The sequence below is a fragment of the Acipenser ruthenus genome, chromosome 23, assembly GCF_902713425.1.
Source record: "Acipenser ruthenus chromosome 23, fAciRut3.2 maternal haplotype, whole genome shotgun sequence".
Lineage (NCBI taxonomy): Eukaryota > Metazoa > Chordata > Actinopteri > Acipenseriformes > Acipenseridae > Acipenser > Acipenser ruthenus.
In genome coordinates this window covers 10,870,385-10,897,717 of record NC_081211.1, presented here as the reverse complement: position 1 = coordinate 10,897,717, position 27,333 = coordinate 10,870,385, and the positions used below count along the sequence as shown (strand labels likewise).

Sequence of the window (27,333 nt, the reverse complement as noted above, 5' to 3'; positions counted from 1 at the left end):
ATAAAACCTTCCCTGGAAGTGAATCAAACCAGTCCACAGCGGTTAGAGCACCGAATGCTAACCACTAGACGACCAGGAATGTTGAGCTGTTTGATTTTTTCTTACTTTTTCTTTTTCTTTTTCTTTTTCTTTTTCTTTTTCTTTTTCTTTTTCTTTTTCTTTCTTTCTTTCTTTCTTTCTTTCTTTTTTAACCTTTCCCAATTTTGGAAAAAATGCAAAAAATAAAACCTTCCCTGGAAGTGAATCAAACCGGGCCACAGAGGTTAGAGCACCGAATGCTAACCACTAGACGACCCGGAATGTTGAGCTGTTTGATTTTTTCTTTCTTTATCTTTTTCTTTTTCTTTCTTTCTTTCTTTCTTTCTTTCTTTCTTTCTTTCTTTATTTCTTTCTTTCTTTCTTTTCTTTTTTTTCTTTTTTTATTCTTTATTTCTTTCTTCTTCTTTTATTCTTTCTGTATATCTTTTTTTCTGCCCTTGTAAGCATTTTTTTTAAAGAGCCCATATAGCTCAGTCGGTAGAACATCAGACTTTTAATCTGAGGGTCCAGGGTTCAAGTCCCTGTTTGGGCGAGGCTATTTTTTTAACCTTCCCCACTTTGTTGGAGAATATGCAAAAAAAAAAACCTTCCCTGGAAGTGAATCAAACCAGTCCACAGCGGTCAGAGCACCGAATGCTAACCACTAGACGACCAGGAATGTTGAGCTGTTTGATTTTTTCTTTCTTTATCTTTTTATTTTTCTTTCTTTCTTTCTTTCTTTCTTTCTTTCTTTCTTTCTTTCTTTCTTTTTTACCCTTTCCCAATTTTGGAAAAAATGCAAAAAATAAAACCTTCCCTGTAAGTGAATCAAACCAGGCCACAGAGGTTAGAGCACCGAATGCTAACCACTAGACGACCCGGAATGTTGAGCTATTTGATTTTTTCTTTCTTTATCTTTTTCTTTTTCTTTCTTTCTTTCTTTCTTTCTTTCTTTCTTTATTTCTTTCTTTCTTTCTTTTCTTTTTTTTCTTTTTTTATTCTTTATTTCTTTCTTCTTCTTTTATTCTTTCTGTATATCTTTTTTTCTGCCCTTGTAAGCATTTTTTTTTAATGAGCCCATATAGCTCAGTCGGTAGAACATCAGACTTTTAATCTGAGGGTCCAGGGTTCAAGTCCCTGTTTGGGCGAGGCTATTTTTTTAACCTTCCCCACTTTGTTGGAGAATATGCAAAAAAAAAAACCTTCCCTGGAAGTGAATCAAACCAGTCCACAGCGGTCAGAGCACCGAATGCTAACCACTAGACGACCAGGAATGTTGAGCTGTTTGATTTTTTCTTTCTTTATCTTTTTATTTTTCTTTCTTTCTTTCTTTCTTTCTTTCTTTCTTTCTTTCTTTCTTTTTTACCCTTTCCCAATTTTGGAAAAAATGCAAAAAATAAAACCTTCCCTGTAAGTGAATCAAACCAGGCCACAGAGGTTAGAGCACCGAATGCTAACCACTAGACGACCCGGAATGTTGAGCTATTTGATTTTTTCTTTCTTTATCTTTTTCTTTTTCTTTCTTTCTTTCTTTCTTTCTTTCTTTTTTAAACTTTCCCAATTTTGGAAAAAATGCAAAAAATAAAACCTTCCCTGGAAGTGAATCAAACCAGGCCACAGATGTTAGAGCACTGAATGCTAACCACTAGACGACCCGGAATGTTGAGCTGTTTGATTTTTTCTTTCTTTATCTTTTTCTTTTTCTTTCTTTCTTTCTTTCTTTTTTACCCTTTCCCAATTTTGGAAAAAATGCAAAAAATAAAACCTTCCCTGGAAGTGAATCAAACCAGTCCACAGCGGTTAGAGCACCGAATGCTAACCACTAGACGACCAGGAATGTTGAGCTGTTTGATTTTTTCTTACTTTTTCTTTTTCTTTTTCTTTTTCTTTTTCTTTTTCTTTTTCTTTTTCTTTCTTTCTTTCTTTCTTTCTTTCTTTTTTAACCTTTCCCAATTTTGGAAAAAATGCAAAAAATAAAACCTTCCCTGGAAGTGAATCAAACCGGGCCACAGAGGTTAGAGCACCGAATGCTAACCACTAGACGACCCGGAATGTTGAGCTGTTTGATTTTTTCTTTCTTTATCTTTTTCTTTTTCTTTCTTTCTTTCTTTCTTTCTTTCTTTCTTTCTTTCTTTCTTTCTTTCTTTCTTTCTTTCTTTCTTTATTTCTTTCTTTCTTTCTTTTCTTTTTTTTCTTTTTTTATTCTTTATTTCTTTCTTCTTCTTTTATTCTTTCTGTATATCTTTTTTTCTGCCCTTGTAAGCATTTTTTTTTAATGAGCCCATATAGCTCAGTCGGTAGAACATCAGACTTTTAATCTGAGGGTCCAGGGTTCAAGTCCCTGTTTGGGCGAGGCTATTTTTTTAACCTTCCCCACTTTGTTGGAGAATATGCAAAAAAAAAAACCTTCCCTGGAAGTGAATCAAACCAGTCCACAGCGGTCAGAGCACCGAATGCTAACCACTAGACGACCAGGAATGTTGAGCTGTTTGATTTTTTCTTTCTTTATCTTTTTATTTTTCTTTCTTTCTTTCTTTCTTTCTTTCTTTCTTTCTTTTTTACCCTTTCCCAATTTTGGAAAAAATGCAAAAAATAAAACCTTCCCTGTAAGTGAATCAAACCAGGCCACAGAGGTTAGAGCACCGAATGCTAACCACTAGACGACCCGGAATGTTGAGCTATTTGATTTTTTCTTTCTTTATCTTTTTCTTTTTCTTTCTTTCTTTCTTTCTTTCTTTCTTTTTTAAACTTTCCCAATTTTGGAAAAAATGCAAAAAATAAAACCTTCCCTGGAAGTGAATCAAACCAGGCCACAGATGTTAGAGCACTGAATGCTAACCACTAGACGACCCGGAATGTTGAGCTGTTTGATTTTTTCTTTCTTATCTTTTTCTTTTTCTTTCTTTCTTTCTTTCTTTTTTACCCTTTCCCAATTTTGGAAAAAATGCAAAAAATAAAACCTTCCCTGGAAGTGAATCAAACCAGTCCACAGCGGTTAGAGCACCGAATGCTAACCACTAGACGACCAGGAATGTTGAGCTGTTTGATTTTTTCTTACTTTTTCTTTTTCTTTTTCTTTTTCTTTTTCTTTTTCTTTCTTTCTTTCTTTCTTTCTTTCTTTTTTAACCTTTCCCAATTTTGGAAAAAATGCAAAAAATAAAACCTTCCCTGGAAGTGAATCAAACCGGGCCACAGAGGTTAGAGCACCGAATGCTAACCACTAGACGACCCGGAATGTTGAGCTGTTTGATTTTTTCTTTCTTTATCTTTTTCTTTTTCTTTCTTTCTTTCTTTCTTTCTTTCTTTATTTCTTTCTTTCTTTCTTTTCTTTTTTTTCTTTTTTTATTCTTTATTTCTTTCTTCTTCTTTTATTCTTTCTGTATATCTTTTTTTCTGCCCTTGTAAGCATTTTTTTTTAATGAGCCCATATAGCTCAGTCGCTAGAACATCAGACTTTTAATCTGAGGGTCCAGGGTTCAAGTCCCTGTTTGGGCGAGGCTATTTTTTTAACCTTCCCCACTTTGTTGGAGAATATGCAAAAAAAAAAACCTTCCCTGGAAGTGAATCAAACCAGTCCACAGCGGTCAGAGCACCGAATGCTAACCACTAGACGACCAGGAATGTTGAGCTGTTTGATTTTTTCTTTCTTTATCTTTTTATTTTTCTTTCTTTCTTTCTTTCTTTCTTTCTTTCTTTCTTTCTTTCTTTCTTTCTTTTTAACCCTTTCCCAATTTTGGAAAAAATGCAAAAAATAAAACCTTCCCTGTAAGTGAATCAAACCAGGCCACAGAGGTTAGAGCACCGAATGCTAACCACTAGACGACCCGGAATGTTGAGCTATTTGATTTTTAATTCTTTCTTTATCTTTTTCTTTTTCTTTCTTTCTTTCTTTCTTTCTTTCTTTTCTTTTTTTTCTTTTTTTATTCTTTCTGTATATCTTTTTTTCTGCCCAAGTAAGCGTTTTTATTTAATGAGCCTGGATAGCTCAGTCGGTAGAGCATCAAACTTTTAATCTGAGGGTCCAGGGTTCAAGTCCCTGTTTGGGCGAGGCTATTTTTTTTAACCTTCCCCACTTTGTTGGAGAAAATGCAAAAAAAAAACCTTCCCTGGAAGTGAATCAAACCAGTCCACAGCGGTCAGAGCACCGAATGCTGACCACTAGACAACCAGGAATGTTGAGCTGTTTGATTTTTTCTTTCTTTATCTTTTTCTTTTTCTTTCTTTCTTTCTTTCTTTCTTTCTTTTTTACCCTTTCCCAATTTTGGAAAAAATGCAAAAAAAAAAACCCTTCCCTGTAACTGAATCAAACCAGGCCACAGAGGTTAGAGCACCGAATGCTAACCACTAGACGACCCAGAATGTTGAGCTATTTGATTTTTTCTTTCTTTATCTTTTTCTTTTTCTTTCTTTCTTTCTTTCTTTCTTTCTTTCTTTCTTTCTTTCTTTCTTTCTTTCTTTTCTTTTTTTTCTTTTTTTATTCTTTCTGTATATCTTTTTTTCTGCCCAAGTAAGGATTTTTATTTAATGAGCCCGGATAGCTCAGTCGGTAGAGCATCAGACTTTTAATTTGAGGGTCCAGGGTTCAAGTCCCTGTTTGGGCGAGGCTATTTTTTTTTAACCTTCCCCACTTTGTTGGAGAAAATGCAAAAAAAAACCTTCCCTGGAAGTGAATCAAACCAGTCCACAGCGGTCAGAGCACCGAATGCTAACCACTAGACAACCAGGAATGTTGAGCTGTTTGATTTTTTCTTTCTTTATCTTTTTCTTTTTCTTTCTTTCTTTCTTTCTTTCTTTCTTTCTTTTTTACCCTTTCCCAATTTTGGAAAAAATGCAAAAAAAAAAACCCTTCCCTGGAAGTGAATCAAACCAGGCCACAGAGGTTAGAGCACCGAATGCTAACCACTAGACGACCTGGAATGTTGAGCTATTTGATTTTTTCTTTCTTTATCTTTTTCTTTTTCTTTCTTTCTTTCTTTCTTTCTTTCTTTCTTTCTTTCTTTCTTTCTTTTCTTTTTTTTCTTTTTTTATTCTTTCTGTATATCTTTTTTTCTGCCCAAGTAAGCGTTTTTATTTAATGAGCCCGGATAGCTCAGTCGGTAGAGCATCAGACTTTTAATCTGAGGGTCCAGGGTTCAAGTCCCTGTTTGGGCGAGGCTATTTTTTTTAACCTTCCCCACTTTGTTGGAGAAAATGCAAAAAAAAAACCTTCCCTGGAAGTGAATCAAACCAGTCCACAGCGGTCAGAGCACCGAATGCTAACCACTAGACAACCAGGAATGTTGAGCTGTTTGATTTTTTCTTTCTTAACTTTTTCTTTTTCTTTCTTTCTTTCTTTCTTTCTTTCTTTTTTACCCTTTCCCAATTTTGGAAAAAATGCAAAAAAAAAAACCCTTCCCTGTAACTGAATCAACCCAGGCCACAGAGGTTAGAGCACCGAATGCTAACCACTAGACGACCCAGAATGTTGAGCTATTTGATTTTTTCTTTCTTTATCTTTTTCTTTTTCTTTCTTTCTTTCTTTCTTTCTTTCTTTCTTTTTCTTTTCTTTTTTTTCTTTTTTTATTCTTTCTGTATATCTTTTTTTCTGCCCAAGTAAGCGTTTTTATTTAATGAGCCCGGATAGCTCAGTCGGTAAAGCATCAGACTTTTAATCTGAGGGTCCAGGGTTCAAGTCCCTGTTTGGGCGAGGCTATTTTTTTTAACCTTCCCCACTTTGTTGGAGAAAATGCAAAAAAAAAACCTTCCCTGGAAGTGAATCAAACCAGTCCACAGCGGTCAGAGCACCGAATGCTAACCACTAGACAACCAGGAATGTTGAGCTGTTTGATTTTTTCTTTCTTTATCTTTTTCTTTTTCTTTCTTTCTTTCTTTCTTTCTTTCTTTCTTTCTTTCTTTTTTACCCTTTCCCAATTTTGGAAAAAATGCAAAAAAAAAAACCCTTCCCTGGAAGTGAATCAAACCAGGCCACAGAGGTTAGAGCACCGAATGCTAACCACTAGACGACCCGGAATGTTGAGCTATTTGATTTTTTCTTTCTTTATCTTTTTCTTTTTCTTTCTTTCTTTCTTTCTTTCTTTCTTTCTTTCTTTCTTTTCTTTTTTTTCTTTTTTTATTCTTTCTGTATATCTTTTTTTCTGCCCAAGTAAGCGTTTTTATTTAATGAGCCCGGATAGCTCAGTCGGTAGAGCATCAGACTTTTAATCTGAGGGTCCAGGGTTCAAGTCCCTTTTTGGGAGAGGCTATTTTTTTTAACCTTCCCCACTTTGTTGGAGAAAATGCAAAAAAAAAAACCTTCCCTGGAAGTGAATCAAACCAGTCCACAGCGGTCAGAGCACCGAATGCTAACCACTAGACAATCAGGAATGTTGAGCTGTTTGATTTTTTCTTTCTTTATCTTTTTCTTTTTCTTTCTTTCTTTCTTTCTTTCTTTCTTTCTTTCTTTCTTTCTTACCCTTTCCCAATTTTGGAAAAAATGCAAAAAAAAAAACCCTTCCCTGGAAGTGAATCAAACCAGGCCACAGAGGTTAGAGCACCGAATGCTAACCACTAGACGACCCGGAATGTTGAGCTATTTGATTTTTTCTTTCTTTATCTTTTTCTTTTTCTTTCTTTCTTTCTTTCTTTCTTTCTTTCTTTCTTTCTTTCTTTTCTTTTTTTTCTTTTTTTATTCTTTCTGTATATCTTTTTTTCTTCCCAAGTAAGCGGTTTTATTTAATGAGCCCGGATAGCTCAGTCGGTAGAGCATCAGACTTTTAATCTCAGGGTCCAGGGTTCAAGTCCCTGTTTGGGAGAGGCAATTTTTTTTAACCTTCCCCACTTTGTTGGAGAAAATGCAAAAAAAAAACCTTCCCTGGAAGTGAATCAAACCAGTCCACAGCGGTCAGAGCACCGAATGCTAACCACTAGACAACCAGGAATGTTGAGCTGTTTGATTTTTTCTTTCTTTATCTTTTTCTTTTTCTTTCTTTCTTTCTTTCTTTCTTTCTTTCTTTTCTTTTTTTTCTTTTTTTATTCTTTCTGTATATCTTTTTTTCTGCCCAAGTAAGCATTTTTATTTAATGAGCCCGGATAGCTCAGTCGGTAGAGCATTAGACTTTTAATCTGAGGGTCCAGGGTTCAAGTCCCTGTTTGGGAGAGGCTATTTTTTTTAACCTTCCCCACTTTGTTGGAGAAAATGCAAAAAAAAAACCTTCCCTGGAAGTGAATCAAACCAGTCCACAGCGGTCAGAGCACCGAATGCTAACCACTAGACAAACAGGAATGTTGAGCTGTTTGATTTTTTCTTTCTTTATCTTTATCTTTTTCTTTTTCTTTCTTTCTTTCTTTCTTTCTTTCTTTCTTTCTTTCTTTCTTTCTTTCTTTCTTTCTTTTTTACCCTTTCCCAATTTTGGAAAAAATGCAAAAAAAAAACCCTTCCCTGGAACTGAATCAAACCAGGCCACAGAGGTTAGAGCACCGAATGCTAACCACTAGACGACCCGGAATGTTGAGCTATTTGATTTTTTCTTTCTTTATCTTTTTCTTTTTCTTTCTTTCTTTCTTTCTTTCTTTTTTTCTTTCTTTCTTTTCTTTTTTTTCTTTTTTTATTCTTTCTGTATATCTTTTTTTCTTCCCAAGTAAGCATTTTTATTTAATGAGCCCGGATAGTTCAGTCGGTAGAGCATCAGACTTTTAATCTCAGGGTCCAGGGTTCAAGTCCCTGTTTGGGCGAGGCTATTTTTTTTAACCTTCCCCACTTTGTTGGAGAAAATGCAAAAAAAAAACCTTCCCTGGAAGTGAATCAAACCAGTCCACAGCGGTCAGAGCACCGAATGCTAACCACTAGACAACCAGGAATGTTGAGCTGTTTGATTTTTTCTTTCTTTATCTTTTTCTTTTTCTTTCTTTCTTTCTTTCTTTCTTTCTTTTTTACCCTTTCCCAATTTTGGAAAAAATGCAAAAAAAAAAACCCTTCCCTGGAACTGAATCAAACCAGGCCACAGAGGTTAGAGCACCGAATGCTAACCACTAGACGACCCGGAATGTTGAGCTATTTGATTTTTTCTTTCTTTATCTTTTTCTTTTTCTTTCTTTCTTTCTTTCTTTCTTTCTTTCTTTCTTTCTTTCTTTCTTTCTTTCTTTCTTTTTCTTTCTTTCTTTCTTTCTTTCTTTTCTTTTTTTTCTTTTTTTATTCTTTCTGTATATCTTTTTTTCTTCCCAAGTAAGCGTTTTTATTTAATGAGCCCGGATAGCTCAGTCGGTAGAGCATCAGACTTTTAATCTCAGGGTCCAGGGTTCAAGCCCCTGTTTGGGCGAGGCTATTTTTTTTAACCTTCCCCACTTTGTTGGAGAAAATGCAAAAAAAAAACCTTCCCTGGAAGTGAATCAAACCAGTCCACAGCGGTCAGAGCACCGAATGCTAACCACTAGACAACCAGGAATGTTGAGCTGTTTGATTTTTTCTTTCTTTATCTTTTTCTTTTTCTTTCTTTCTTTCTTTCTTTCTTTCTTTCTTTCTTTCTTTTTTACCCTTTCCCAATTTTGGAAAAAATGCAAAAAAAAAACCCTTCCCTGGAACTGAATCAAACCAGGCCACAGAGGTTAGAGCACCGAATGCTAACCACTAGACGACCCAGAATGTTGAGCTATTTGATTTTTTCTTTCTTTATCTTTTTCTTTTTCTTTCTTTCTTTCTTTCTTTCTTTCTTTCTTTCTTTTCTTTTTTTTCTTTTTTTATTCTTTCTGTATATCTTTTTTTCTGCCCAAGTAAGCGTTTTTATTTAATGAGCCCGGATAGCTCAGTCGGTAGAGCATCAAACTTTTAATCTGAGGGTCCAGGGTTCAAGTCCCTGTTTGGGCAAGGCTATTTTTTTAACCTTCCCCACTTTGTTGGAGAAAATGCAAAAAAAAAACCTTCCCTGGAAATGAATCAAACCAGTCCACAGCGGTCAGAGCACCGAATGCTAACCACTAGACAACCAGGAATGTTGAGCTGTTTGATTTTTTCTTTCTTTATCTTTTTCTTTTTCTTTCTTTCTTTCTTTCTTTCTTTCTTTTTTACCCTTTCCCAATTTTGGAAAAAATGCAAAAAAAAAAACCCTTCCCTGGAACTGAATCAAACCAGGCCACAGAGGTTAGAGCACCGAATGCTAACCACTAGACGACCCGGAATGTTGAGCTATTTGATTTTTTCTTTCTTTATCTTTTTCTTTTTCTTTCTTTCTTTCTTTCTTTCTTTCTTTCTTTCTTTCTTTTCTTTTTTTTCTTTTTTTATTCTTTCTGTATATCTTTTTTTCTTCCCAAGTAAGCGTTTTTATTTAATGAGCCCGGATAGCTCAGTCGGTAGAGCATCAGACTTTTAATCTCAGGGTCCAGGGTTCAAGTCCCTGTTTGGGCGAGGCTATTTTTTTTAACCTTCCCCACTTTGTTGGAGAAAATGCAAAAAAAAAACCTTCCCTGGAAGTGAATCAAACCAGTCCACAGCGGTCAGAGCACCGAATGCTAACCACTAGACAACCAGGAATGTTGAGCTGTTTGATTTTTTCTTTCTTTATCTTTTTCTTTTTCTTTCTTTCTTTCTTTCTTTCTTTCTTTCTTTCTTTTTTACCCTTTCCCAATTTTGGAAAAAATGCAAAAAAAAAACCCTTCCCTGGAACTGAATCAAACCAGGCCACAGAGGTTAGAGCACCGAATGCTAACCACTAGACGACCCAGAATGTTGAGCTATTTGATTTTTTCTTTCTTTATCTTTTTCTTTTTCTTTCTTTCTTTCTTTCTTTCTTTCTTTCTTTCTTTCTTTCTTTCTTTCTTTCTTTTTTTTTTTCTTTTTTTATTCTTTCTGTATATCTTTTTTTCTGCCCAAGTAAGCGTTGTTATTTAATGAGCCCGGATAGCTCAGTCGGTAGAGCATCAGACTTTTAATCTGAGGGTCCAGGGTTCAAGTCCCTGTTTGGGCAAGGCTATTTTTTTTAACCTTCCCCACTTTGTTGGAGAAAATGCAAAAAAAAAACCTTCCCTGGAAGTGAATCAAACCAGTCCACAGCGGTCAGAGCACCGAATGCTAACCACTAGACAACCAGGAATGTTGAGCTGTTTGATTTTTTCTTTCTTTATCTTTTTCTTTTTCTTTCTTTCTTTCTTTTTCTTTCTTTCTTTTTTACCCTTTCCCAATTTTGGAAAAAATGCAAAAAAAAAACCCTTCCCTGGAACTGAATCAAACCAGGCCACAGAGGTTAGAGCACCGAATGCTAACCACTAGACGACCCAGAATGTTGAGCTATTTGATTTTTTCTTTCTTTATCTTTTTCTTTTTCTTTCTTTCTTTCTTTCTTTCTTTCTTTCTTTCTTTCTTTCTTTCTTTCTTTCTTTCTTTCTTTCTTTTTCTTTTCTTTTTTTTCTTTTTTTATTCTTTCTGTATATCTTTTTTTCTGCCCAAGTAAGCGTTTTTATTTAATGAGCCCGGATAGCTCAGTCGGTAGAGCATCAAACTTTTAATCTGAGGGTCCAGGGTTCAAGTCCCTGTTTGGGCAAGGCTATTTTTTTAACCTTCCCCACTTTGTTGGAGAAAATGCAAAAAAAAAACCTTCCCTGGAAGTGAATCAATCCAGTCCACAGCGGTCAGAGCACCGAATGCTAACCACTAGACAACCAGGAATGTTGAGCTGTTTGATTTTTTCTTTCTTTATCTTTTTCTTTTTCTTTCTTTCTTTCTTTCTTTCTTTCTTTTTTACCCTTTCCCAATTTTGGAAAAAATGCAAAAAAAAAAACCCTTCCCTGGAACTGAATCAAACCAGGCCACAGAGGTTAGAGCACCGAATGCTAACCACTAGACGACCCGGAATGTTGAGCTATTTGATTTTTTCTTTCTTTATCTTTTTCTTTTTCTTTCTTTCTTTCTTTCTTTCTTTCTTTCTTTCTTTCTTTCTTTCTTTCTTTCTTTTCTTTTTTTTCTTTTTTTATTCTTTCTGTATATCTTTTTTTCTTCCCAAGTAAGCGTTTTTATTTAATGAGCCCGGATAGCTCAGTCGGTAGAGCATCAGACTTTTAATCTCAGGGTCCAGGGTTCAAGTCCCTGTTTGGGCGAGGCTATTTTTTTTAACCTTCCCCACTTTGTTGGAGAAAATGCAAAAAAAAAACCTTCCCTGGAAGTGAATCAAACCAGTCCACAGCGGTCAGAGCACCGAATGCTAACCACTAGACAACCAGGAATGTTGAGCTGTTTGATTTTTTCTTTCTTTATCTTTTTCTTTTTCTTTCTTTCTTTCTTTCTTTCTTTCTTTCTTTTTTACCCTTTCCCAATTTTGGAAAAAATGCAAAAAAAAAACCCTTCCCTGGAACTGAATCAAACCAGGCCACAGAGGTTAGAGCACCGAATGCTAACCACTAGACGACCCAGAATGTTGAGCTATTTGATTTTTTCTTTCTTTATCTTTTTCCTTTTCTTTCTTTCTTTCTTTCTTTCTTTCTTTTCTTTTTTTTCTTTTTTTATTCTTTCTGTATATCTTTTTTTCTGCCCAAGTAAGCGTTTTTATTTAATGAGCCCGGATAGCTCAGTCGGTAGAGCATCAAACTTTTAATCTGAGGGTCCAGGGTTCAAGTCCCTGTTTGGGCAAGGCTATTTTTTTAACCTTCCCCACTTTGTTGGAGAAAATGCAAAAAAAAACCTTCCCTGGAAGTGAATCAAACCAGTCCACAGCGGTCAGAGCACCGAATGCTAACCACTAGACAACCAGGAATGTTGAGCTGTTTGATTTTTTCTTTCTTTATCTTTTTCTTTTTCTTTCTTTCTTTCTTTCTTTCTTTCTTTTTTACCCTTTCCCAATTTTGGAAAAAATGCAAAAAAAAAAACCCTTCCCTGGAACTGAATCAAACCAGGCCACAGAGGTTAGAGCACCGAATGCTAACCACTAGACGACCCGGAATGTTGAGCTATTTGATTTTTTCTTTCTTTATCTTTTTCTTTTTCTTTCTTTCTTTCTTTCTTTCTTTCTTTCTTTCTTTCTTTCTTTCTTTCTTTCTTTTCTTTTTTTTCTTTTTTTATTCTTTCTGTATATCTTTTTTTCTTCCCAAGTAAGCGTTTTTATTTAATGAGCCCGGATAGCTCAGTCGGTAGAGCATCAGACTTTTAATCTCAGGGTCCAGGGTTCAAGTCCCTGTTTGGGCGAGGCTATTTTTTTTAACCTTCCCCACTTTGTTGGAGAAAATGCAAAAAAAAACCTTCCCTGGAAGTGAATCAAACCAGTCCACAGCGGTCAGAGCACCGAATGCTAACCACTAGACAACCAGGAATGTTGAGCTGTTTGATTTTTTCTTTCTTTATCTTTTTCTTTTTCTTTCTTTCTTTCTTTCTTTCTTTCTTTCTTTCTTTTTTACCCTTTCCCAATTTTGGAAAAAATGCAAAAAAAAAACCCTTCCCTGGAACTGAATCAAACCAGGCCACAGAGGTTAGAGCACCGAATGCTAACCACTAGACGACCCAGAATGTTGAGCTATTTGATTTTTTCTTTCTTTAACTTTTTCTTTTTCTTTCTTTCTTTCTTTCTTTCTTTCTTTCTTTCTTTCTTTCTTTCTTTCTTTCTTTCTTTCTTTCTTTCTTTCTTTTTTTTTTTTCTTTTTTTATTCTTTCTGTATATCTTTTTTTCTGCCCAAGTAAGCGTTTTTATTTAATGAGCCCGGATAGCTCAGTCGGTAGAGCATCAGACTTTTAATCTGAGGGTCCAGGGTTCAAGTCCCTGTTTGGGCAAGGCTATTTTTTTTAACCTTCCCCACTTTGTTGGAGAAAATGCAAAAAAAAAACCTTCCCTGGAAGTGAATCAAACCAGTCCACAGCGGTCAGAGCACCGAATGCTAACCACTAGACAACCAGGAATGTTGAGCTGTTTGATTTTTTCTTTCTTTATCTTTTTTTTTTCTTTCTTTCTTTCTTTCTTTCTTTCTTTCTTTCTTTCTTTCTTTCTTTTTTACCCTTTCCCAATTTTGGAAAAAATGCAAAAAAAAAAACCCTTCCCTGGAACTGAATCAAACCAGGCCACAGAGGTTAGAGCACCGAATGCTAACCACTAGACGACCCGGAATGTTGAGCTATTTGATTTTTTCTTTCTTTATCTTTTTCTTTTTCTTTCTTTCTTTCTTTCTTTCTTTCTTTCTTTCTTTCTTTCTTTCTTTCTTTCTTTCTTTCTTTTTTACCCTTTCCCAATTTTGGAAAAAATGCAAAAAAAAAAACCCTTCCCTGGAACTGAATCAAACCAGGCCACAGAGGTTAGAGCACCGAATGCTAACCACTAGACGACCCGGAATGTTGAGCTATTTGATTTTTTCTTTCTTTATCTTTTTCTTTTTCTTTCTTTCTTTCTTTCTTTCTTTCTTTCTTTCTTTCTTTCTTTCTTTCTTTCTTTCTTTCTTTTCTTTTTTTTCTTTTTTTATTCTTTCTGTATATCTTTTTTTCTGCCCAAGTAAGCATTTTTATTTAATGAGCCCGGATAGCTCAGTCGGTAGAGCATCAGACTTTTAATCTGAGGGTCCAGGGTTCAAGTCCCTGTTTGGGAGAGGCTATTTTTTTTAACCTTCCCCACTTTGTTGGAGAAAATGCAAAAAAAAAAACCTTCCCTGGAAGTGAATCAAACCAGTCCACAGCGGTCAGAGCACCGAATGCTAACCACTAGACAACCAGGAATGTTGAGCTGTTTGATTTTTTCTTTCTTTATCTTTTTCTTTTTCTTTCTTTCTTTCTTTCTTTCTTTCTTTCTTTCTTTCTTTTTTACCCTTTCCCAATTTTGGAAAAAATGCAAAAAAAAAACCCTTCCCTGGAACTGAATCAAACCAGGCCACAGAGGTTAGAGCACCGAATGCTAACCACTAGACGACCCGGAATGTTGAGCTATTTGATTTTTTCTTTCTTTATCTTTTTCTTTTTCTTTCTTTCTTTCTTTCTTTCTTTCTTTCTTTCTTTCTTTCTTTCTTTTCTTTTTTTTCTTTTTTTATTCTTTCTGTATATCTTTTTTTCTTCCCAAGTAAGCGTTTTTATTTAATGAGCCTGGATAGCTCAGTCGGTAGAGCATCAGACTTTTAATCTCAGGGTCCAGGGTTCAAGTCCCTGTTTGGGCGAGGCTATTTTTTTTAACCTTCCCCACTTTGTTGGAGAAAATGCAAAAAAAAAACCTTCCCTGGAAGTGAATCAAACCAGTCCACAGCGGTCAGAGCACCGAATGCTAACCACTAGACAACCAGGAATGTTGAGCTGTTTGATTTTTTCTTTCTTTATCTTTATCTTTTTCTTTTTCTTTCTTTCTTTCTTTCTTTCTTTCTTTCTTTCTTTCTTTCTTTCTTTTTTACCCTTTCCCAATTTTGGAAAAAATGCAAAAAAAAAAACCCTTCCCTGGAAGTGAATCAAACCAGGCCACAGAGGTTAGAGCACCGAATGCTAACCACTAGACGACCCAGAATGTTGAGCTATTTGATTTTTTCTTTCTTTATCTTTTTCTTTTTCTTTCTTTCTTTCTTTCTTTCTTTCTTTCTTTCTTTTCTTTTTTTTCTTTTTTTATTCTTTCTGTATATCTTTTTTTCTGCCCAAGTAAGCGATTTTATTTAATGAGCCCGGATAGCTCAGTCGGTAGAGCATCAGACTTTTAATCTGAGGGTCCAGGGTTCAAGTCTCTGTTTGGGTGAGGCTATTTTTTTAACCTTCCCCACTTTGTTGGAGAAAATGCAAAAAAAAAACCTTCCCTGGAAGTGAATCAAACCAGTCCACAGCGGTCAGAGCACCGAATGCTAACCACTAGACAACCAGGAATGTTGAGCTGTTTGATTTTTTCTTTCTTTATCTTTTTCTTTTTCTTTCTTTCTTTCTTTCTTTCTTTCTTTCTTTCTTTCTTTTTTACCCTTTCCCAATTTTGGAAAAAATGCAAAAAAAAAAACCCTTCCCTGGAAGTGAATCAAACCAGGCCACAGAGGTTAGAGCACCGAATGCTAACCACTAGACGACCCGGAATGTTGAGCTATTTGATTTTTTCTTTCTTTAACTTTTTCTTTCTTTCTTTCTTTCTTTCTTTCTTTCTTTCTTTCTTTCTTTCTTTCTTTCTTTCTTTCTTTCTTTCTTTCTTTTCTTTTTTTTCTTTTTTTATTCTTTCTGTATATCTTTTTTTCTGCCCAAGTAAGCGTTTTTATTTAATGAGCCCGGATAGCTCAGTCGGTAGAGCATCAAACTTTTAATCTGAGGGTCCAGGGTTCAAGTCCCTGTTTGGGCGAGGCTATTTTTTTTAACCTTCCCCACTTTGTTGGAGAAAATGCAAAAAAAAACCCTTCCCTGGAAGTGAATCAAACCAGTCCACAGCGGTCAGAGCACCGAATGCTAACCACTAGACAACCAGGAATGTTGAGCTGTTTGATTTTTTCTTTCTTTATCTTTTTCTTTCTTTCTTTCTTTCTTTCTTTCTTTCTTTTTTACCCTTTCCCAATTTTGGAAAAAATGCAAAAAAAAAAACCCTTCCCTGGAACTGAATCAAACCAGGCCACAGAGGTTAGAGCACCGAATGCTAACCACTAGACGACCCAGAATGTTGAGCTATTTGATTTTTTCTTTCTTTATCTTTTTCTTTTTCTTTCTTTATCTTTTTCTTTTTCTTTCTTTCTTTCTTTCTTTCTTTCTTTCTTTCTTTCTTTTCTTTTTTTTCTTTTTTTATTCTTTCTGTATATCTTTTTTTCTGCCCAAGTAAGCGATTTTATTTAATGAGCCCGGATAGCTCAGTCGGTAGAGCATCAGACTTTTAATCTGAGGGTCCAGGGTTCAAGTCCCTGTTTGGGCGAGGCTATTTTTTTTAACCTTCCCCACTTTGTTGGAGAAAATGCAAAAAAAAACCCTTCCCTGGAAGTGAATCAAACCAGTCCACAGCGGTCAGAGCACCGAATGCTAACCACTAGACAACCAGGAATGTTGAGCTGTTTGATTTTTTCTTTCTTTATCTTTTTCTTTTTCTTTCTTTCTTTCTTTCTTTCTTTCTTTCTTTTTTACCCTTTCCCAATTTTGGAAAAAATGCAAAAAAAAAAACCCTTCCCTGGAAGTGAATCAAACCAGGCCACAGAGGTTAGAGCACCGAATGCTAACCACTAGACGACCCGGAATGTTGAGCTATTTGATTTTTTCTTTCTTTATCTTTTTCTTTTTCTTTCTTTCTTTCTTTCTTTCTTTCTTTCTTTCTTTCTTTCTTTCTTTCTTTCTTTCTTTCTTCTTTTCTTTTTTTTCTTTTTTTATTCTTTCTGTATATCTTTTTTTCTGCCCAAGTAAGCGATTTTATTTAATGAGCCCGGATAGCTCAGTCGGTAGAGCATCAGACTTTTAATCTGAGGGTCCAGGGTTCAAGTCCCTGTTTGGGCGAGGCTATTTTTTTTAACCTTCCCCACTTTGTTGGAGAAAATGCAAAAAAAAACCCTTCCCTGGAAGTGAATCAAACCAGTCCACAGCGGTCAGAGCACCGAATGCTAACCACTAGACAACCCGGAATGTTGAGCTGTTTGATTTTTTCTTTCTTTATCTTTTTCTTTTTCTTTCTTTCTTTCTTTCTTTCTTTCTTTCTTTCTTTCTTTCTTTCTTTTCTTTTTTTTCTTTTTTTATTCTTTCTGTATATCTTTTTTTCTGCCCAAGTAAGCGTTTTTATTTAATGAGCCCGGATAGCTCAGTCGGTAGAGCATCAAACTTTTAATCTGAGGGTCCAGGGTTCAAGTCCCTGTTTGGGCGAGGCTATTTTTTTTAACCTTCCCCACTTTGTTGGAGAAAATGCAAAAAAAAAACCTTCCCTGGAAGTGAATCAAACCAGTCCACAGCGGTCAGAGCACCGAATGCTAACCACTAGACAACCAGGAATGTTGAGCTGTTTGATTTTTTCTTTCTTTATCTTTTTCTTTTTCTTTCTTTCTTTCTTTCTTTCTTTCTTTTTTACCCTTTCCCAATTTTGGAAAAAATGCAAAAAAAAAAACCCTTCCCTGTAACTGAATCAAACCAGGCCACAGAGGTTAGAGCACCGAATGCTAACCACTAGACGACCCAGAATGTTGAGCTATTTGATTTTTTCTTTCTTTATCTTTTTCTTTTTCTTTCTTTATCTTTTTCTTTTTCTTTCTTTCTTTCTTTCTTTCTTTCTTTCTTTCTTTCTTTTCTTTTTTTTCTTTTTTTATTCTTTCTGTATATCTTTTTTTCTGCCCAAGTAAGCGATTTTATTTAATGAGCCCGGATAGCTCAGTCGGTAGAGCATCAGACTTTTAATCTGAGGGTCCAGGGTTCAAGTCCCTGTTTGGGCGAGGCTATTTTTTTTAACCTTCCCCACTTTGTTGGAGAAAATGCAAAAAAAAACCCTTCCCTGGAAGTGAATCAAACCAGTCCACAGCGGTCAGAGCACCGAATGCTAACCACTAGACAACCAGGAATGTTGAGCTGTTTGATTTTTTCTTTCTTTATCTTTTTCTTTTTCTTTCTTTCTTTCTTTCTTTCTTTCTTTCTTTCTTTCTTTTTTACCCTTTCCCAATTTTGGAAAAAATGCAAAAAAAAAAAACCTTCCCTGGAAGTGAATCAAACCAGGCCACAGAGGTTAGAGCACCGAATGCTAACCACTAGACGACCCGGAATGTTGAGCTATTTGATTTTTTCTTTCTTTATCTTTTTCTTTTTCTTTCTTTCTTTCTTTCTTTCTTTCTTTCTTTTCTTTTTTTTCTTTTTTTATTCTTTCTGTATATCTTTTTTTCTGCCCAAGTAAGCGTTGTTATTTAATGAGCCCGAATAGCTCAGTCGGTAGAGCATCAAACTTTTAATCTGAGGGTCCAGGGTTCAAGTCCCTGTTTGGGCGAGGCTATTTTTTTTAACCTTCCCCACTTTGTTGGAGAAAATGCAAAAAAAAAACCTTCCCTGGAAGTGAATCAAACCAGTCCACAGCGGTCAGAGCACCGAATGCTAACCACTAGACAACCAGGAATGTTGAGCTCTTTGATTTTTTCTTTCTTTATCTTTTTCTTTTTCTTTCTTTCTTTCTTTCTTTCTTTCTTTTTTACCCTTTCCCAATTTTGGAAAATATGCAAAAAAAAAACCCCTTCCCTGTAACTGAATCAAACCAGGCCACAGAGGTTAGAGCACCGAATGCTAACCACTAGACGACCCAGAATGTTGAGCTATTTGATTTTTTCTTTCTTTATCTTTTTCTTTTTCTTTCTTTCTTTCTTTCTTTCTTTCTTTCTTTCTTTCTTTCTTTCTTTCTTTCTTTCTTTTCTTTTTTTTCTTTTTTTATTCTTTCTGTATATCTTTTTTTCTGCCCAAGTAAGCGTTTTTGTTTAATGAGCCCGGATAGCTCAGTCGGTAGAGCATCAGACTTTTAATCTGAGGGTCCAGGGTTCAAGTCCCTGTTTGGGCGAGGCTATTTTTTTTAACCTTCCCCACTTTGTTGGAGAAAATGCAAAAAAAAACCCTTCCCTGGAAGTGAATCAAACCAGTCCACAGCGGTCAGAGCACCGAATGCTAACCACTAGACAACCAGGAATGTTGAGCTGTTTGATTTTTTCTTTCTTTATCTTTTTCTTTTTCTTTCTTTCTTTCTTTCTTTCTTTCTTTCTTTCTTTCTTTTTTACCCTTTCCCAATTTTGGAAAAAATGCAAAAAAAAAAAACCTTCCCTGGAAGTGAATCAAACCAGGCCACAGAGGTTAGAGCACCGAATGCTAACCACTAGACGACCCGGAATGTTGAGCTATTTGATTTTTTCTTTCTTTATCTTTTTCTTTTTCTTTCTTTCTTTCTTTCTTTCTTTCTTTCTTTCTTTCTTTCTTTCTTTCTTTCTTTCTTTTCTTTTTTTTCTTTTTTTATTCTTTCTGTATATCTTTTTTTCTGCCCAAGTAAGCGTTTTTGTTTAATGAGCCCGGATAGCTCAGTCGGTAGAGCATCAGACTTTTAATCTGAGGGTCCAGGGTTCAAGTCCCTGTTTGGGCGAGGCTATTTTTTTTAACCTTCCCCACTTTGTTGGAGAAAATGCAAAAAAAAACCCTTCCCTGGAAGTGAATCAAACCAGTCCACAGCGGTCAGAGCACCGAATGCTAACCACTAGACAACCAGGAATGTTGAGCTGTTTGATTTTTTCTTTCTTTATCTTTTTCTTTTTCTTTCTTTCTTTCTTTCTTTCTTTCTTTCTTTCTTTCTTTTTTACCCTTTCCCAATTTTGGAAAAAATGCAAAAAAAAAAAACCTTCCCTGGAAGTGAATCAAACCAGGCCACAGAGGTTAGAGCACCGAATGCTAACCACTAGACGACCCGGAATGTTGAGCTATTTGATTTTTTCTTTCTTTATCTTTTTCTTTTTCTTTCTTTCTTTCTTTCTTTCTTTCTTTCTTTCTTTCTTTCTTTCTTTCTTTTCTTTTTTTTCTTTTTTTATTCTTTCTGTATATCTTTTTTTCTGCCCAAGTAAGCGTTTTTGTTTAATGAGCCCGGATAGCTCAGTCGGTAGAGCATCAGACTTTTAATCTGAGGGTCCAGGGTTCAAGTCCCTGTTTGGGCGAGGCTATTTTTTTTAACCTTCCCCACTTTGTTGGAGAAAATGCAAAAAAAAACCCTTCCCTGGAAGTGAATCAAACCAGTCCACAGCGGTCAGAGCACCGAATGCTAACCACTAGACAACCAGGAATGTTGAGCTGTTTGATTTTTTCTTTCTTTATCTTTTTCTTTTTCTTTCTTTCTTTCTTTCTTTCTTTCTTTCTTTCTTTCTTTTTTACCCTTTCCCAATTTTGGAAAAAATGCAAAAAAAAAAAACCTTCCCTGGAAGTGAATCAAACCAGGCCACAGAGGTTAGAGCACCGAATGCTAACCACTAGACGACCCGGAATGTTGAGCTATTTGATTTTTTCTTTCTTTATCTTTTTCTTTTTCTTTCTTTCTTTCTTTCTTTCTTTCTTTCTTTTCTTTTTTTTCTTTTTTTATTCTTTCTGTATATCTTTTTTTCTGCCCAAGTAAGCGTTGTTATTTAATGAGCCCGAATAGCTCAGTCGGTAGAGCATCAAACTTTTAATCTGAGGGTCCAGGGTTCAAGTCCCTGTTTGGGCGAGGCTATTTTTTTTAACCTTCCCCACTTTGTTGGAGAAAATGCAAAAAAAAAACCTTCCCTGGAAGTGAATCAAACCAGTCCACAGCGGTCAGAGCACCGAATGCTAACCACTAGACAACCAGGAATGTTGAGCTCTTTGATTTTTTCTTTCTTTACCTTTTTCTTTTTCTTTCTTTCTTTCTTTCTTTCTTTCTTTTTTACCCTTTCCCAATTTTGGAAAATATGCAAAAAAAAAACCCCTTCCCTGTAACTGAATCAAACCAGGCCACAGAGGTTAGAGCACCGAATGCTAACCACTAGACGACCCAGAATGTTGAGCTATTTGATTTTTTCTTTCTTTATCTTTTTCTTTTTCTTTCTTTCTTTCTTTCTTTCTTTCTTTCTTTCTTTCTTTCTTTCTTTCTTTCTTTCTTTCTTTTCTTTTTTTTCTTTTTTTATTCTTTCTGTATATCTTTTTTTCTGCCCAAGTAAGCGTTTTTGTTTAATGAGCCCGGATAGCTCAGTCGGTAGAGCATCAGACTTTTAATCTGAGGGTCCAGGGTTCAAGTCCCTGTTTGGGCGAGGCTATTTTTTTTAACCTTCCCCACTTTGTTGGAGAAAATGCAAAAAAAAACCCTTCCCTGGAAGTGAATCAAACCAGTCCACAGCGGTCAGAGCACCGAATGCTAACCACTAGACAACCAGGAATGTTGAGCTGTTTGATTTTTTCTTTCTTTATCTTTTTCTTTTTCTTTCTTTCTTTCTTTCTTTCTTTCTTTCTTTCTTTCTTTCTTTCTTTCTTTTTTACCCTTTCCCAATTTTGGAAAAAATGCAAAAAAAAAAACCCTTCCCTGGAAGTGAATCAAACCAGGCACAGAGGTTAGAGCACCGAATGCTAACCACTAGACGACCCGGAATGTTGAGCTATTTGATTTTTTCTTTCTTTAGCTTTTTCTTTTTCTTTCTTTCTTTCTTTCTTTCTTTCTTTCTTTCTTTCTTTCTTTCTTTCTTTCTTTCTTTCTTTCTTTTCTTTTTTTTCTTTTTTTATTCTTTCTGTATATCTTTTTTTCTGCCCAAGTAAGCGTTTTTATTTAATGAGCCCGGATAGCTCAGTCGGTAGAGCATCAAACTTTTAATCTGAGGGTCCAGGGTTCAAGTCCCTGTTTGGGCGAGGCTATTTATTTTAACCTTCCCCACTTTGTTGGAGAAAATGCAAAAAAAAAACCTTCCCTGGAAGTGAATCAAACCAGTCCACAGCGGTCAGAGCACCGAATGCTAACCACTAGACAACCAGGAATGTTGAGCTGTTTGATTTTTTCTTTCTTTATCTTTTTCTTTTTCTTTCTTTCTTTCTTTCTTTCTTTCTTTTTTACCCTTTCCCAATTTTGGAAAAAATGCAAAAAAAAAAACCCTTCCCTGTAACTGAATCAAACCAGGCCACAGAGGTTAGAGCACCGAATGCTAACCACTAGACGACCCAGAATGTTGAGCTATTTGATTTTTTCTTTCTTTATCTTTTTCTTTTTCTTTCTTTCTTTCTTTCTTTCTTTCTTTCTTTCTTTCTTTCTTTTTCTTTCTTTCTTTCTTTCTTTTCTTTTTTTTCTTTTTTTATTCTTTCTGTATATCTTTTTTTCTGCCCAAGTAAGCGTTTTTATTTAATGAGCCCGGATAGCTCAGTCGGTAGAGCATCAGACTTTTAATCTGAGGGTCCAGGGTTCAAGTCCCTGTTTGGGCAAGGCTATTTTTTTTAACCTTCCCCACTTTGTTGGAGAAAATGCAAAAAAAAAACCTTCCCTGGAAGTGAATCAAACCAGTCCACAGCGGTCAGAGCACCGAATGCTAACCACTAGACAACCAGGAATGTTGAGCTGTTTGATTTTTTCTTTCTTTATCTTTTTCTTTTTCTTTCTTTCTTTCTTTCTTTCTTTCTTTCTTTCTTTCTTTTTTACCCTTTCCCAATTTTGGAAAAAATGCAAAAAAAAAAAACCTTCCCTGGAAGTGAATCAAACCAGGCCACAGAGGTTAGAGCACCGAATGCTAACCACTAGACGACCCGGAATGTTGAGCTATTTGATTTTTTCTTTCTTTATCTTTTTCTTTTTCTTTCTTTCTTTCTTTCTTTCTTTCTTTCTTTTCTTTTTTTTCTTTTTTTATTCTTTCTGTATATCTTTTTTTCTGCCCAAGTAAGCGTTGTTATTTAATGAGCCCGAATAGCTCAGTCGGTAGAGCATCAAACTTTTAATCTGAGGGTCCAGGGTTCAAGTCCCTGTTTGGGCGAGGCTATTTTTTTTAACCTTCCCCACTTTGTTGGAGAAAATGCAAAAAAAAAACCTTCCCTGGAAGTGAATCAAACCAGTCCACAGCGGTCAGAGCACCGAATGCTAACCACTAGACAACCAGGAATGTTGAGCTCTTTGATTTTTTCTTTCTTTATCTTTTTCTTTTTCTTTCTTTCTTTCTTTCTTTCTTTCTTTTTTACCCTTTCCCAATTTTGGAAAAAATGCAAAAAAAAAACCCCTTCCCTGTAACTGAATCAAACCAGGCCACAGAGGTTAGAGCACCGAATGCTAACCACTAGACGACCCAGAATGTTGAGCTATTTGATTTTTTCTTTCTTTATCTTTTTCTTTTTCTTTCTTTCTTTCTTTCTTTCTTTTCTTTTTTTTCTTTTTTTATTCTTTCTGTATATCTTTTTTTCTGCCCAAGTAAGCGTTTTTGTTTAATGAGCCCGGATAGCTCAGTCGGTAGAGCATCAGACTTTTAATCTGAGGGTCCAGGGTTCAAGTCCCTGTTTGGGCGAGGCTATTTTTTTTAACCTTCCCCACTTTGTTGGAGAAAATGCAAAAAAAAAACCTTCCCTGGAAGTGAATCAAACCACTCCACAGCGGTCAGAGCACCGAATGCTAACCACTAGACAACCAGGAATGTTGAGCTGTTTGATTTTTTCTTTCTTTATCTTTTTCTTTTTCTTTCTTTCTTTCTTTCTTTCTTTCTTTCTTTCTTTCTTTCTTTTTCATTCTTTTTTTTCTTTTTTTATTCTTTCTGTATATCTTTTTTTCTGCCCAAGTAAGCATTTTTATTTAATGAGCCCGGATAGCTCAGTCGGTAGAGCATCAGACTCTTAATCTGAGGGTCCAGGGTTCAAGTCCCTGTTTGGGCGAGGCTATTTTTTTTAACCTTCCCCACTTTGTTGGAGAAAATGCAAAAAAAAAACCTTCCCTGGAAGTGAATCAAACCAGTCCACAGCGGTCAGAGCACCAAATGCTAACCACTAGACAACCAGGAATGTTGAGCTGTTTGATTTTTTCTTTCTTTATCTTTTTCTTTTTCTTTCTTTCTTTCTTTCTTTCTTTCTTTCTTTCTTTCTTTCTTTTCTTTTTTTTCTTTTTTTATTCTTTCTGTATATCTTTTTTTCTGCCCAAGTAAGCGTTTTTATTTAATGAGCCCGGATAGCTCAGTCGGTAGAGCATCAAACTTTTAATCTGAGGGTCCAGGGTTCAAGTCCCTGTTTGGGCGAGGCTATTTTTTTTAACCTTCCCCACTTTGTTGGAGAAAATGCAAAAAAAAAACCTTCCCTGGAAGTGAATCAAACCAGTCCACAGCGGTCAGAGCACCGAATGCTAACCACTAGACAACCAGGAATGTTGAGCTGTTTGATTTTTTCTTTCTTTATCTTTTTCTTTTTCTTTCTTTCTTTCTTTCTTTCTTTCTTTCTTTTTTACCCTTTCCCAATTTTGGAAAAAATGCAAAAAAAAAACCCTTCCCTATAACTGAATCAAACCAGGCCACAGAGGTTAGAGCACCGAATGCTAACCACTAGACGACCCAGAATGTTGAGCTATTTGATTTTTTCTTTCTTTATCTTTTTCTTTTTCTTTCTTTCTTTCTTTCTTTCTTTCTTTCTTTCTTTCTTTCTTTCTTTCTTTCTTTTTCTTTCTTTTCTTTTTTTTCTTTTTTTATTCTTTCTGTATATCTTTTTTTCTGCCCAAGTAAGCGTTTTTATTTAATGAGCCCGGATAGCTCAGTCGGTAGAGCATCAAACTTTTAATCTGAGGGTCCAGGGTTCAAGTCCCTGTTTGGGCGAGGCTATTTTTTTTAACCTTCCCCACTTTGTTGGAGAAAATGCAAAAAAAAAAACCTTCCCTGGAAGTGAATCAAACCACTCCACAGCGGTCAGAGCACCGAATGCTAACCACTAGACAACCAGGAATGTTGAGCTGTTTGATTTTTTCTTTCTTTATCTTTTTCTTTTTCTTTCTTTCTTTCTTTCTTTCTTTCTTTCTTTCTTTCTTTCTTTCACTTTTTTTTCTTTTTTTATTCTTTCTGTATATCTTTTTTTCTGCCCAAGTAAGCATTTTTATTTAATGAGCCCGGATAGCTCAGTCGGTAGAGCATCAGACTCTTAATCTGATGGTCCAGGGTTCAAGTCCCTGTTTGGGCGAGGCTATTTTTTTTAACCTTCCCCACTTTGTTGGAGAAAATGCAAAAAAAAAACCTTCCCTGGAAGTGAATCAAACCAGTCCACAGCGGTCAGAGCACCAAATGCTAACCACTAGACAACCAGGAATGTTGAGCTGTTTGATTTTTTCTTTCTTTATCTTTTTCTTTTTCTTTCTATCTTTCTTTCTTTCTTTCTTTCTTTCTTTCTTTTTTTTCTTTTTTTATTCTTTCTGTATATCTTTTTTTCTGCCCAAGTAAGCATTTTTATTTAATGAGCCCGGATAGCTCAGTCGGTAGAGCATCAGACTCTTAATCTGAGGGTCCAGGGTTCAAGTCCCTGTTTGGGCGAGGCTATTTTTTTTAACCTTCCCCACTTTGTTGGAGAAAATGCAAAAAAAAAACCTTCCCTGGAAGTGAATCAAACCAGTCCACAGCGGTCAGAGCACCAAATGCTAACCACTAGACAACCAGGAATGTTGAGCTGTTTGATTTTTTCTTTCTTTATCTTTTTCTTTTTCTTTCTTTCTTTCTTTCTTTCTTTCTTTCTTTCTTTCTTTTCTTTTTTTTCTTTTTTTATTCTTTCTGTATATCTTTTTTTCTGCCCAAGTAAGCGTTTTTATTTAATGAGCCCGGATAGCTCAGTCGGTAGAGCATCAAACTTTTAATCTGAGGGTCCAGGGTTCAAGTCCCTGTTTGGGCGAGGCTATTTTTTTTAACCTTCCCCACTTTGTTGGAGAAAATGCAAAAAAAAAACCTTCCCTGGAAGTGAATCAAACCAGTCCACAGCGGTCAGAGCACCGAATGCTAACCACTAGACAACCAGGAATGTTGAGCTGTTTGATTTTTTCTTTCTTTATCTTTTTCTTTTTCTTTCTTTCTTTCTTTCTTTCTTTCTTTTTTACCCTTTCCCAATTTTGGAAAAAATGCAAAAAAAAAACCCTTCCCTGTAACTGAATCAAACCAGGCCACAGAGGTTAGAGCACCGAATGCTAACCACTAGACGACCCAGAATGTTGAGCTATTTGATTTTTTCTTTCTTTATCTTTTTCTTTTTCTTTCTTTCTTTCTTTCTTTCTTTCTTTCTTTCTTTCTTTCTTTCTTTCTTTCTTTCTTTTCTTTTTTTTCTTTTTTTATTCTTTCTGTATATCTTTTTTTCTGCCCAAGTAAGCGTTTTTATTTAATGAGCCCGGATAGCTCAGTCGGTAGAGCATCAAACTTTTAATCTGAGGGTCCAGGGTTCAAGTCCCTGTTTGGGCGAGGCTATTTTTTTTAACCTTCCCCACTTTGTTGGAGAAAATGCAAAAAAAAACCCTTCCCTGGAAGTGAATCAAACCAGTCCACAGCGGTCAGAGCACCGAATGCTAACCACTAGACAACCAGGAATGTTGAGCTGTTTGATTTTTTCTTTCTTTATCTTTTTCTTTTTCTTTCTTTCTTTCTTTCTTTCTTTCTTTCTTTCTTTCTTTCTTTTTTACCCATTCCCAATTTTAAAAAAAATGCAAAAAAAAAACCCTTCCCTGTAACTGAATCAAACCAGGCCACAGAGGTTAGAGCACCGAATGCTAACCACTAGACGACCCAGAATGTTGAGCTATTTGATTTTTTCTTTCTTTATCTTTTTCTTTTTCTTTCTTTCTTTCTTTCTTTCTTTCTTTCTTTCTTTCTTTCTTTCTTTCTTTCTTTCTTTCTTTCTTTTCTTTTTTTTCTTTTTTTATTCTTTCTGTATATCTTTTTTTCTGCCCAAGTAAGCGTTTTTATTTAATGAGCCCGGATAGCTCAGTCGGTAGAGCATCAAACTTTTAATCTGAGGGTCCAGGGTTCAAGTCCCTGTTTGGGCGAGGCTATTTTTTTTAACCTTCCCCACTTTGTTGGAGAAAATGCAAAAAAAAACCCTTCCCTGGAAGTGAATCAAACCAGTCCACAGCGGTCAGAGCACCGAATGCTAACCACTAGACAACCAGGAATGTTGAGCTGTTTGATTTTTTCTTTCTTTATCTTTTTCTTTTTCTTTCTTTCTTTCTTTCTTTCTTTCTTTCTTTCTTTCTTTCTTTTTTACCCATTCCCAATTTTAAAAAAAATGCAAAAAAAAAACCCTTCCCTGTAACTGAATCAAACCAGGGCACAGAGGTTAGAGCACCGAATGCTAACCACTAGACGACCCAGAATGTTGAGCTATTTGATTTTTTCTTTCTTTATCTTTTTCTTTTTCTTTCTTTATCTTTTTCTTTTTCTTTCTTTCTTTCTTTCTTTCTTTCTTTCTTTCTTTCTTTCTTTCTTTCTTTCTTTCTTTTCTTTTTTTTCTTTTTTTATTCTTTCTGTATATCTTTTTTTCTGCCCAAGTAAGCGTTTTTATTTAATGAGCCCGGATAGCTCAGTCGGTAGAGCATCAGACTTTTAATCTGAGGGTCCAGGGTTCAAGTCCCTGTTTGGGCGAGGCTATTTTTTTTAACCTTCCCCACTTTGTTCGAGAAAATGCAAAAAAAAAACCTTCCCTGGAAGTGAATCAAACCAGTCCACAGCGGTCAGAGCACCGAATGCTAACCACTAGACAACCAGGACTGTTGAGCTGTTTGATTTTTTCTTTCTTTATCTTTTTCTTTTTCTTTCTTTCTTTCTTTCTTTCTTTCTTTTTTACCCTTTCCCAATTTTGGAAAAAATGCAAAAAAAAAACCCTTCCCTGTAACTGAATCAAACCAGGCCACAGAGGTTAGAGCACCGAATGCTAACCACTAGACGACCCAGAATGTTGAGCTATTTGATTTTTTCTTTCTTTATCTTTTTCTTTTTCTTTCTTTCTTTCTTTCTTTCTTTCTTTCTTTCTTTCTTTCTTTCTTTCTTTCTTTCTTTCTTTCT

The 27,333-nt window shown here is 35.5% G+C and overlaps 41 non-coding genes across 41 annotated transcripts; all 41 read left to right on the top strand.

Annotated features, from left to right (window-relative positions):
* Positions 1–498: 498 nt before the first annotated feature.
* On the top strand, positions 499–571 carry trnak-uuu (transfer RNA lysine (anticodon UUU)). The gene has a single exon. It is a non-coding gene; the product is annotated as a tRNA-Lys (tRNA).
* Positions 572–1,093: 522 nt separating this feature from the next.
* On the top strand, positions 1,094–1,166 carry trnak-uuu (transfer RNA lysine (anticodon UUU)). Its single transcript has one exon. It is a non-coding gene; the product is annotated as a tRNA-Lys (tRNA).
* A 1,131-nt stretch (positions 1,167–2,297) lies between these two features.
* trnak-uuu (transfer RNA lysine (anticodon UUU)) lies at positions 2,298–2,370 on the top strand. The gene has a single exon. It is a non-coding gene; the product is annotated as a tRNA-Lys (tRNA).
* Positions 2,371–3,992: 1,622 nt separating this feature from the next.
* Positions 3,993–4,065, top strand: trnak-uuu (transfer RNA lysine (anticodon UUU)). Its single transcript has one exon. It is a non-coding gene; the product is annotated as a tRNA-Lys (tRNA).
* A 481-nt stretch (positions 4,066–4,546) lies between these two features.
* Positions 4,547–4,619, top strand: trnak-uuu (transfer RNA lysine (anticodon UUU)). Its single transcript has one exon. It is a non-coding gene; the product is annotated as a tRNA-Lys (tRNA).
* A 477-nt stretch (positions 4,620–5,096) lies between these two features.
* Positions 5,097–5,169, top strand: trnak-uuu (transfer RNA lysine (anticodon UUU)). The gene has a single exon. It is a non-coding gene; the product is annotated as a tRNA-Lys (tRNA).
* A 462-nt stretch (positions 5,170–5,631) lies between these two features.
* trnak-uuu (transfer RNA lysine (anticodon UUU)) lies at positions 5,632–5,704 on the top strand. The gene has a single exon. It is a non-coding gene; the product is annotated as a tRNA-Lys (tRNA).
* A 2,535-nt stretch (positions 5,705–8,239) lies between these two features.
* Positions 8,240–8,312, top strand: trnak-uuu (transfer RNA lysine (anticodon UUU)). Its single transcript has one exon. It is a non-coding gene; the product is annotated as a tRNA-Lys (tRNA).
* Positions 8,313–8,784: 472 nt separating this feature from the next.
* trnak-uuu (transfer RNA lysine (anticodon UUU)) lies at positions 8,785–8,857 on the top strand. Its single transcript has one exon. It is a non-coding gene; the product is annotated as a tRNA-Lys (tRNA).
* Positions 8,858–9,321: 464 nt separating this feature from the next.
* trnak-uuu (transfer RNA lysine (anticodon UUU)) lies at positions 9,322–9,394 on the top strand. Its single transcript has one exon. It is a non-coding gene; the product is annotated as a tRNA-Lys (tRNA).
* Positions 9,395–9,880: 486 nt separating this feature from the next.
* On the top strand, positions 9,881–9,953 carry trnak-uuu (transfer RNA lysine (anticodon UUU)). The gene has a single exon. It is a non-coding gene; the product is annotated as a tRNA-Lys (tRNA).
* A 500-nt stretch (positions 9,954–10,453) lies between these two features.
* Positions 10,454–10,526, top strand: trnak-uuu (transfer RNA lysine (anticodon UUU)). The gene has a single exon. It is a non-coding gene; the product is annotated as a tRNA-Lys (tRNA).
* A 480-nt stretch (positions 10,527–11,006) lies between these two features.
* On the top strand, positions 11,007–11,079 carry trnak-uuu (transfer RNA lysine (anticodon UUU)). The gene has a single exon. It is a non-coding gene; the product is annotated as a tRNA-Lys (tRNA).
* A 456-nt stretch (positions 11,080–11,535) lies between these two features.
* trnak-uuu (transfer RNA lysine (anticodon UUU)) lies at positions 11,536–11,608 on the top strand. Its single transcript has one exon. It is a non-coding gene; the product is annotated as a tRNA-Lys (tRNA).
* Positions 11,609–12,087: 479 nt separating this feature from the next.
* On the top strand, positions 12,088–12,160 carry trnak-uuu (transfer RNA lysine (anticodon UUU)). The gene has a single exon. It is a non-coding gene; the product is annotated as a tRNA-Lys (tRNA).
* A 506-nt stretch (positions 12,161–12,666) lies between these two features.
* On the top strand, positions 12,667–12,739 carry trnak-uuu (transfer RNA lysine (anticodon UUU)). The gene has a single exon. It is a non-coding gene; the product is annotated as a tRNA-Lys (tRNA).
* A 730-nt stretch (positions 12,740–13,469) lies between these two features.
* trnak-uuu (transfer RNA lysine (anticodon UUU)) lies at positions 13,470–13,542 on the top strand. The gene has a single exon. It is a non-coding gene; the product is annotated as a tRNA-Lys (tRNA).
* Positions 13,543–15,166: 1,624 nt separating this feature from the next.
* Positions 15,167–15,239, top strand: trnak-uuu (transfer RNA lysine (anticodon UUU)). Its single transcript has one exon. It is a non-coding gene; the product is annotated as a tRNA-Lys (tRNA).
* A 485-nt stretch (positions 15,240–15,724) lies between these two features.
* trnak-uuu (transfer RNA lysine (anticodon UUU)) lies at positions 15,725–15,797 on the top strand. Its single transcript has one exon. It is a non-coding gene; the product is annotated as a tRNA-Lys (tRNA).
* Positions 15,798–16,293: 496 nt separating this feature from the next.
* trnak-uuu (transfer RNA lysine (anticodon UUU)) lies at positions 16,294–16,366 on the top strand. The gene has a single exon. It is a non-coding gene; the product is annotated as a tRNA-Lys (tRNA).
* Positions 16,367–16,653: 287 nt separating this feature from the next.
* On the top strand, positions 16,654–16,726 carry trnak-uuu (transfer RNA lysine (anticodon UUU)). Its single transcript has one exon. It is a non-coding gene; the product is annotated as a tRNA-Lys (tRNA).
* Positions 16,727–17,213: 487 nt separating this feature from the next.
* On the top strand, positions 17,214–17,286 carry trnak-uuu (transfer RNA lysine (anticodon UUU)). Its single transcript has one exon. It is a non-coding gene; the product is annotated as a tRNA-Lys (tRNA).
* Positions 17,287–17,755: 469 nt separating this feature from the next.
* trnak-uuu (transfer RNA lysine (anticodon UUU)) lies at positions 17,756–17,828 on the top strand. The gene has a single exon. It is a non-coding gene; the product is annotated as a tRNA-Lys (tRNA).
* A 485-nt stretch (positions 17,829–18,313) lies between these two features.
* On the top strand, positions 18,314–18,386 carry trnak-uuu (transfer RNA lysine (anticodon UUU)). Its single transcript has one exon. It is a non-coding gene; the product is annotated as a tRNA-Lys (tRNA).
* A 497-nt stretch (positions 18,387–18,883) lies between these two features.
* On the top strand, positions 18,884–18,956 carry trnak-uuu (transfer RNA lysine (anticodon UUU)). The gene has a single exon. It is a non-coding gene; the product is annotated as a tRNA-Lys (tRNA).
* Positions 18,957–19,445: 489 nt separating this feature from the next.
* Positions 19,446–19,518, top strand: trnak-uuu (transfer RNA lysine (anticodon UUU)). Its single transcript has one exon. It is a non-coding gene; the product is annotated as a tRNA-Lys (tRNA).
* Positions 19,519–19,987: 469 nt separating this feature from the next.
* On the top strand, positions 19,988–20,060 carry trnak-uuu (transfer RNA lysine (anticodon UUU)). Its single transcript has one exon. It is a non-coding gene; the product is annotated as a tRNA-Lys (tRNA).
* A 489-nt stretch (positions 20,061–20,549) lies between these two features.
* trnak-uuu (transfer RNA lysine (anticodon UUU)) lies at positions 20,550–20,622 on the top strand. Its single transcript has one exon. It is a non-coding gene; the product is annotated as a tRNA-Lys (tRNA).
* A 516-nt stretch (positions 20,623–21,138) lies between these two features.
* On the top strand, positions 21,139–21,211 carry trnak-uuu (transfer RNA lysine (anticodon UUU)). The gene has a single exon. It is a non-coding gene; the product is annotated as a tRNA-Lys (tRNA).
* A 491-nt stretch (positions 21,212–21,702) lies between these two features.
* On the top strand, positions 21,703–21,775 carry trnak-uuu (transfer RNA lysine (anticodon UUU)). Its single transcript has one exon. It is a non-coding gene; the product is annotated as a tRNA-Lys (tRNA).
* A 469-nt stretch (positions 21,776–22,244) lies between these two features.
* On the top strand, positions 22,245–22,317 carry trnak-uuu (transfer RNA lysine (anticodon UUU)). The gene has a single exon. It is a non-coding gene; the product is annotated as a tRNA-Lys (tRNA).
* A 449-nt stretch (positions 22,318–22,766) lies between these two features.
* Positions 22,767–22,839, top strand: trnak-uuu (transfer RNA lysine (anticodon UUU)). Its single transcript has one exon. It is a non-coding gene; the product is annotated as a tRNA-Lys (tRNA).
* A 288-nt stretch (positions 22,840–23,127) lies between these two features.
* trnak-cuu (transfer RNA lysine (anticodon CUU)) lies at positions 23,128–23,200 on the top strand. Its single transcript has one exon. It is a non-coding gene; the product is annotated as a tRNA-Lys (tRNA).
* Positions 23,201–23,483: 283 nt separating this feature from the next.
* Positions 23,484–23,556, top strand: trnak-uuu (transfer RNA lysine (anticodon UUU)). The gene has a single exon. It is a non-coding gene; the product is annotated as a tRNA-Lys (tRNA).
* Positions 23,557–24,050: 494 nt separating this feature from the next.
* On the top strand, positions 24,051–24,123 carry trnak-uuu (transfer RNA lysine (anticodon UUU)). The gene has a single exon. It is a non-coding gene; the product is annotated as a tRNA-Lys (tRNA).
* Positions 24,124–24,408: 285 nt separating this feature from the next.
* Positions 24,409–24,481, top strand: trnak-cuu (transfer RNA lysine (anticodon CUU)). The gene has a single exon. It is a non-coding gene; the product is annotated as a tRNA-Lys (tRNA).
* Positions 24,482–24,755: 274 nt separating this feature from the next.
* On the top strand, positions 24,756–24,828 carry trnak-cuu (transfer RNA lysine (anticodon CUU)). The gene has a single exon. It is a non-coding gene; the product is annotated as a tRNA-Lys (tRNA).
* A 279-nt stretch (positions 24,829–25,107) lies between these two features.
* On the top strand, positions 25,108–25,180 carry trnak-uuu (transfer RNA lysine (anticodon UUU)). The gene has a single exon. It is a non-coding gene; the product is annotated as a tRNA-Lys (tRNA).
* Positions 25,181–25,664: 484 nt separating this feature from the next.
* On the top strand, positions 25,665–25,737 carry trnak-uuu (transfer RNA lysine (anticodon UUU)). The gene has a single exon. It is a non-coding gene; the product is annotated as a tRNA-Lys (tRNA).
* A 508-nt stretch (positions 25,738–26,245) lies between these two features.
* Positions 26,246–26,318, top strand: trnak-uuu (transfer RNA lysine (anticodon UUU)). The gene has a single exon. It is a non-coding gene; the product is annotated as a tRNA-Lys (tRNA).
* A 522-nt stretch (positions 26,319–26,840) lies between these two features.
* Positions 26,841–26,913, top strand: trnak-uuu (transfer RNA lysine (anticodon UUU)). Its single transcript has one exon. It is a non-coding gene; the product is annotated as a tRNA-Lys (tRNA).
* Positions 26,914–27,333: the final 420 nt, after the last annotated feature.